Source organism: Equus asinus, chromosome 21 (assembly GCF_041296235.1).
Source record: "Equus asinus isolate D_3611 breed Donkey chromosome 21, EquAss-T2T_v2, whole genome shotgun sequence".
Classification (NCBI taxonomy): Eukaryota; Metazoa; Chordata; class Mammalia; order Perissodactyla; family Equidae; genus Equus; species Equus asinus.
Genome location: NC_091810.1, coordinates 10,279,805 through 10,286,243, shown reverse-complemented (window position 1 = coordinate 10,286,243; position 6,439 = coordinate 10,279,805). Strand labels below are relative to the sequence as shown.

The following is a 6,439-nucleotide window of genomic DNA, read 5'->3' as shown; positions in this document are numbered from 1 at the left end:
CATACAGTATTTATCTTTTAGTGACTGACTTATTTCACTGACCAGGACATCCTCAAGATTCATCCATGTTGTATCATGTGTCAGAACTTCCTTCTTTTTTAAGGCTGAAGTTTCCAGGAAATTGATTTTCTGGATGTCCTTACTTTGCAAAACAAAAAGTGAGCAATCCAATGGCAGTTACCCAAACACTTCTGAAGTGGCCCTGGCCTATGAACTCACGTGTCTGGCTCCCGCTGGACCTCACAGTGGAATGCAGACTCCTGGTGCCATGTTGCAGGTCCTCGTGACCCTGGCCCTCTCCAGCTCCTCTTGACGAGTGTGTGGTGGGTCATGTTTTCTCATTATTCCTTAGACACCACCCACAGGTCCCTACCTCCACGTAGCCTCACATTCATTCTTACTTTTCTCTCCCTATAGAATCTTTCTATATTTTCCTAATTAAACTTATCCTAGTCTTGCCAGGCCTTGTCCTCCCAAGGAAGCCTGATGCACCCCAGGCCCCCCCTAAAGTCCCCCCTCGTGGTTCCCACCACTTCTCCATCCTTGACTTCTGCTGTTCCTGCATGTTCGTCTCCCCGAGGGGGCTACAAGCACCTGACCCTCCCCTTTCTCATTTATCCCCCTGCAGTGAGTTCCTGGTGGCTGTCCGCGGGCCAGGTGTTGTCCCAGGTACTGAGGATACAAACATGAAACAACCCCCAGGTCTGATTTCACACAGAGGCCAAAGGCCCTTACGTGAGGCCTCGTAGGAGAAGGGCTGTGAACTTCCTGACCATTAGCCTAGCTCCTCAGAAACATTTTTGTTTATATTTCCAGGTCCTCAGGTGGGTCCCAGTTCAAGGCCCGGAGCCGCATTAAGGCTAACTCGTATTTCACCTCTATCTGTGTTATGGTCTGAATGTTTGTGTTCCCCTAAATTTATACCTTATAACCTAACCCCCAAAGATGATGGTATTATGAGGTGGGGGTTTGGGCAGGTGCTTAGGTCATGAGGGTAGAGCCCTTATAAAGGGGATTAGTGCCCTTAAAAGAGACCCCACAGAGATCCCTGACCCTTCTGCCATGTGAGGATACAATGAGAAGTCTCTGATCCAGAAGAGGGCTCTCCTCCGACCACACTGGCACCCTGACCTTGGACCTCCAGCTCTAGGACTGTGAGAGATGAGTTTCTGTTGTTTATAAGCCACCCGGTCTACGGTAGTGTCTTATGGCAGCCTGAACAGACTAGACAATACATAGAATCACATATTGGCTACTTTTATAGGGGATATTGAGGAAAACTCTCCTGAATTCTTGGTTCCCACTGGGCAGAGGTTCTATGGGATGGGATATCAGATGACAGCATGACTGATTCACAAGGTAGGGTAGAAGAGTGGGATGGTCTCACTTTGCATCTGAACAGGAGACCTCAAGAGTTGAGCAAAGGGGAACACTGTCCCCAGTTTGAAAAGAAAGTTCAGGTCACATGCCCTGCTCTCTTTGATTTCCCAAAGGCCCTGAATCTGCCAAGTCCGTGTTTCCTTAGCAGTGTACACACGGCATCCGGTTATTGAGTTCCCAAAGGGCAAGCTGAATCATCCTTACACAACAGAAAGCAAGTCCATCGCTCTGTCCAGACTGAGCCAGACTCACCCTCTGAACTGCCCCTGGACTGGTGCAGTAGCCCCACCCCTCACCCACAATGCAGGCCTGTGCAAGCACCCACTCCCCGCCCGGCCCCTCGGGGGACTGCAGAAAGCGCAGGGAGAGGCTGCCTCTGTTGGGCGCATCCTCCATCCATGCTCACTCAGTGGTGGCTCTTCCGAGGCGGGGTCCACGCAGGCCTCTGGGGTACCAGATGCAGCAGGGCTTGTCCCTGCCTCTGAGGCTTGTAGTTGAGAGAAAGAGGCAGACGAGCCTAAGCCAAGTTATATTAGAGTGATCTGTGCTGCGAATGCGGACATTCCCAAGGGGGAGGGCTGGGGAATGAGCAAGCCAAGCACAAGCAAGGCTGGGAAGATGAAGCGCGGGCCTTCCTAGCACAGGAGCTGCCCAGGCAGAGGTCAGGGCACGATGACACACTCAGAGAATGTCACATATTTCTGCCGCTCTCAGACCTCAGGCCCCATTTCTCTATCTGATCCATGAAAGGATAGACTCAGAAGTCACACGCTGTCACTTCCACCACACTGCATTTGTTAGAAGCGGGTCACTGAGTCCGGCCACTCTCAAGGGCTCAAGCAATTGTCCTCCTCCTCTTGAAGGGCGGGGGTGTCAAAGGGCTTTTAAACTGTCACAGTCCACTCAGCAGCCACAAATTGTTTACAATCCTCCCACATGCAAAACATAGGCGATCTTCCAAACGCCCCCAAAAGACCCATCCTACTATAGAATGAGCTCAAAATCCAGAATCTCTGCATCTAAATCCGATTCCAATGTGGAAGGCTCCTTGGGCATATTTCCTTCAGTGTAACTCCTTGAGTACAGTCGCTCTCAATCTGAGGACCTGTGAATTCAAGGGACAAATTCTCTGTACCCCTGCCCCCCTGCCACACCCAACATACAATGGTGGGACAGGCATAGCATGACCACTACAGGTATTCCTGTTCAAAGGGGACAGGGATGGGAGGCACACAGCTGTCACTGGTCCATTGCAGTTCTGAAATCCAGCTGGCAGATGTTGGAACTCTTGATTAGAACTCAGTCTGACTCTGGCCTGAGAGTGGCCCTCCCTGCTCACGGTCCCACCCTCTGGATTCTTGGTTCTGTTCTCCAAGTCATGCTTCCATTTCCATGCACTGGAGCCCACATTGCATCTGTGTGCTTTCTCAGGCTGCTCTTGTCAGTAGAATTCGGGGGAAGGGCAGTTCCAGAGGCCTCTTTCCATTTTGTACTCTCTCTGATCCTTTCAGTCCTAGCTGGCACTGTTTTGCCAATATAATTCTTTTAAAGGGTTTAGATATTTTCTGTGAATCTTATTGAGGTTCACTCCTTTAGACTACTGGCAAATCCACGCATCTCTTTGAGATAAGCCCTTCTCTACCTTGGGCTTTTGCTGAATGACAACTTTAAGCTTCCTGGAAGTCCTACTGTTTAACCGAATATTCTGAGGCGTCAGTTTTGATTTTTTTGAGAATTTAACAAAGGATTTTGCAGCCACACCCTTGGCTTCATCTTTAGACCATCATTTCCTGGTGTGGCCCTGCATGATATCTTTGCTTGGAAGCTGTTGTTAATTTTAGCATCATTTAACATCTGGAAAAGCTGGTAATTTTCAAAACCAGCAAGTTCTGGTTCCTTTCCATTTCAAAGTCCTTCTTTTGGCTTATCTCTCTTCTCTCACATTTTACAACAAGCAGCAAGAAGAAGCCAGGAGGCACCTTCAACATTCTGCCTGGGAGTTCCTTCAGCCAGATCGCCCAGTTCATGTGGCACATTTTCTGCTTTCCACGTTATTGCAGGTGGCAGCATTAGGAAAGTTTCAGCTTAAACTTCCCTCCTCTCCCGCCGCAGACACCTCCTAAGACTATGGTTTCTTCTCTGCTTTCCTAACAGCTTTTTGGGGTGTCCAGTCTCCAAGCCATTCTTGCAGCGGCTCCCGTCACCTATCATTCTGCCCTCTCTACCCCAGCTGCCAAGTTCCCCTCACGCCACTTCCGCATTCCAGGCCCCTGACACATCACTATTCTACACATTTTACTGAGCACCCTCTAAACGGAGGCACCTCACCAGGTGTTGGGGAATTCCGGGACTAAGATAGTCTTCGCCCTCATGTTCTAGTGGGGGAGACATGTCAATCAAATCGTCCCAGAAGAGGTGATAAAACTGCAATGGAGGGGGATGCATGAAGGAAAATTAAAGGCCCCTCTATGGCCTGTAACAAGGCGATCTGCCCCAGTGGGTGTGTGGTTGCAGAAAGCTGCCCTGAAGATGTGCCATTTTAGTAGGAACCTCCTAAAGTATAAAAGGGGTTCCCTTGAGAAGAAAGACGAATACCTTGTTGGAAGCTCGTGAATCAAGAAGGTCAGTGTCCATGAGGGCCAGTGAGGAGAGCTGGTGGCTGAAGAAGAAAGAACAACGGGACAACTCCTGAGAATGAGCTACAGGGCTCCTCAATAGGACAGGTCCCCTCAGTCTTGGTTCACCCTGGCAGGTGGACGTTAAGCCACTCAACAAGCACTTAGCACCTACTGTGTGCTCTCACTGTGTATTGGGGATACAACCGTGAGTACAAACCCTCAAAGAGCTTGTCGTCTAGTGGGAGAGACAGAAAATAAACACATAACGAGGCAGAAAATGTCAGATACAAGTGAGCGCCATGAAGGAAATAAAACAGAGAGACACACTGGGCAGTGGCTGAGGGACTTCTCTAGATTGTGCGGCCTGGAACAGCTCTTCTGAGGCTCTGCATCAATGTTCGATCCATGAGCTGCAGGGTGAAGGGACAGAGGGCCTGCCTCTGGAGTAGCCGAGGGAAGAGCGGCAGGCAGAGGGGAGCGCAGGGGCCCTGAGGCTGGAGCCAGCTTGATGTGTTCAGGCACTGCATAGAGGTCCAGGCAGCTGGACCTCGGGGTCCAGAGAGCCTCAAAAGAAGCAAGGCTGGCAAGGGCACGGAGGAGCCCCACGTCCTTGCGGCAGGAATGGCATTCCAGGCGGAATGGGGCGCCTGGACAAAGGCTGCAGGCAGCAATCAACGCACAGGTTCATCCCTCTGTTTTCTTTTTTCTTGACTTATCTTGGCCCAGAGGGGGACAGATAACCCTGCCTGAGCCAGGACTGGTCAGGTTGGGAGTCGGGGGGTGGGTCAGCGGCGCACAGACCAGGTAGAAGGGATTGAGGAGAAGGCGACTCGCCGAGAGAGGCGCGACGGGCGCGGGGCAGGCAGAGCGGCGCAGCTCCCACAGGCTGCTACTGTCGCCGCCGGCCGCATGTTCCTGGAGGCGAGGATCTCGCTTGGCTCTGCCCGCAGCACGTGGTAGGAACTTGGACACTATTCTTGAGTGAAGGAATGAAGGAATGAGTGAGTGAGTGAGTGAGTGAATACACCCGGTTTGGCGAGGGTTTCCTCTTCGCAACTCAGCCTTGCCGGTGCTCATAACCACCGGGCCCTTGGGCCTTTACAAAGCCCTGTGAATTCTGGAAGGCTCCACAGCAAGTCTTCTCGCCTAAAAACGCAAGCAGGCCCAGAGAGGGTGCAGCCACTGTCGCACAGCCGGTGAGAGCCTTCCCCACCCCCACCCAGCGTGACTTCCCGCGCCCGGCGCCCCCGCCCCTCGCCTCCGCCCGAGGTCCCTCCCCTCCCGGCTCCGGCCCCGGCCCTGAACTGGCGGGGCGGTCCCACCTCTCGCCGCCCAGGGCCGGCCCGCGCCAGTCCCCGTGCCCAGATCGCGGCTCTCAGAGGTCCCTGTGGCCGCAGCGCCTGCTTCTCCTCCCGCTCGGTGAGTCCCGCGCCCCAGGCAGGGAGGCTGCCCCGGCTCGCGGTTGGGGGCTGGGGGCTCCGGGCTCGGGAATCCTGGGGTGCCTGGGGGTCCACGAGCCTCGCCGCCTGGATGCCGGGTCTGGGGTCTGGGGTCTGGGTCCGGGGTTCCCCTTGGAGCAGCCCAGCCTCCAGCTAAAGGACGGCGACGTGGAGGCGGGGCCGGCCGAGGAGCGCGCGGGCAGGGCGGGCTGGGCGTCGTCGGCCCGGCTTACAGCAGAGGAAACTGAGGCTCAGAGAGAGAGAAAGGGACAAGCGGAATGTGGCGCGGGTGGTCCGTGGCGCAGGGTCAGATTGCGCCCCTCGGCCGTCAGTCCCCTTTCCGAAGTCTCTCACCGACTCTCGGGACTGGGGAAGATCCCCCTGATTGGTCAAATCTGGGGGCCGGGCACGAGGGCGCTGCGAGTGTGACTGGAGAGCTCCCAGCCGCCGCCGCCCGCCCCGGAGGAGCCCGGATTCGACCCCCGCCGTGGTCCTGGGGTTGCGCTCCCCGGCGCCCAGGCCCGGGTCCCTGTCGCGGCCCCCGCCGGCGTCCTGGGGGTGGGGGCTGGGGTCCCTGCAGGCGGCGGGGGCGGAGGCCGAGGGCAGCTGGGACTAGCGGACTTGAGGTCAAGAGGTCGGGCTCTTGCGTCAGCTGACTTCGTTTGCTCCCCACTTCCTCCTTCTTCATGACCTTGGGCAAGTTTCTTAAGCTCTGAATCTCAGTTTCTTAGGCTGAAACCAGAAAGGCGATAAATAATGGTCCCTAGCTCCTAAGGTTCCTTGAGAGTTCCATGAAATTCTACCCGGCGTCTGGCCCCGGAGGCCTTCCGCGAGTGGTGACTGCTGTCCTTCCGAAGAGACGAGTAAACCCTGCAGAGCAGTGTTGGGAGACACTCCTGTGACATCTCTTTTAGAGACAAGGAAGTTGAGGCTCAGAGATGGAAGCGATTGCCCAGGACTGAAGCCAGGTCTGGAGGCTCAGGAGGTCCAGGTGGCCTGCAC

General features: G+C 54.7%; 1 protein-coding gene across 2 annotated transcripts in view; it reads left to right on the top strand.

The window, feature by feature from the left end:
* Positions 1–5,259: 5,259 nt before the first annotated feature.
* The window catches only part of ALDH1L1 (aldehyde dehydrogenase 1 family member L1), an 81,134-nt gene continuing 79,954 nt past the window's right edge, over positions 5,260–6,439 (top strand). Inside the window, exon 1 of one of the 2 annotated variants that reach the window (XM_014846088.3) lies at positions 5,260–5,417. The gene's annotated coding sequence lies outside the window, so the exon portion shown is untranslated. The remainder of the gene's footprint in view (positions 5,418–6,439) is intronic. The other variant, XM_070493339.1, reaches the window with a different exon arrangement.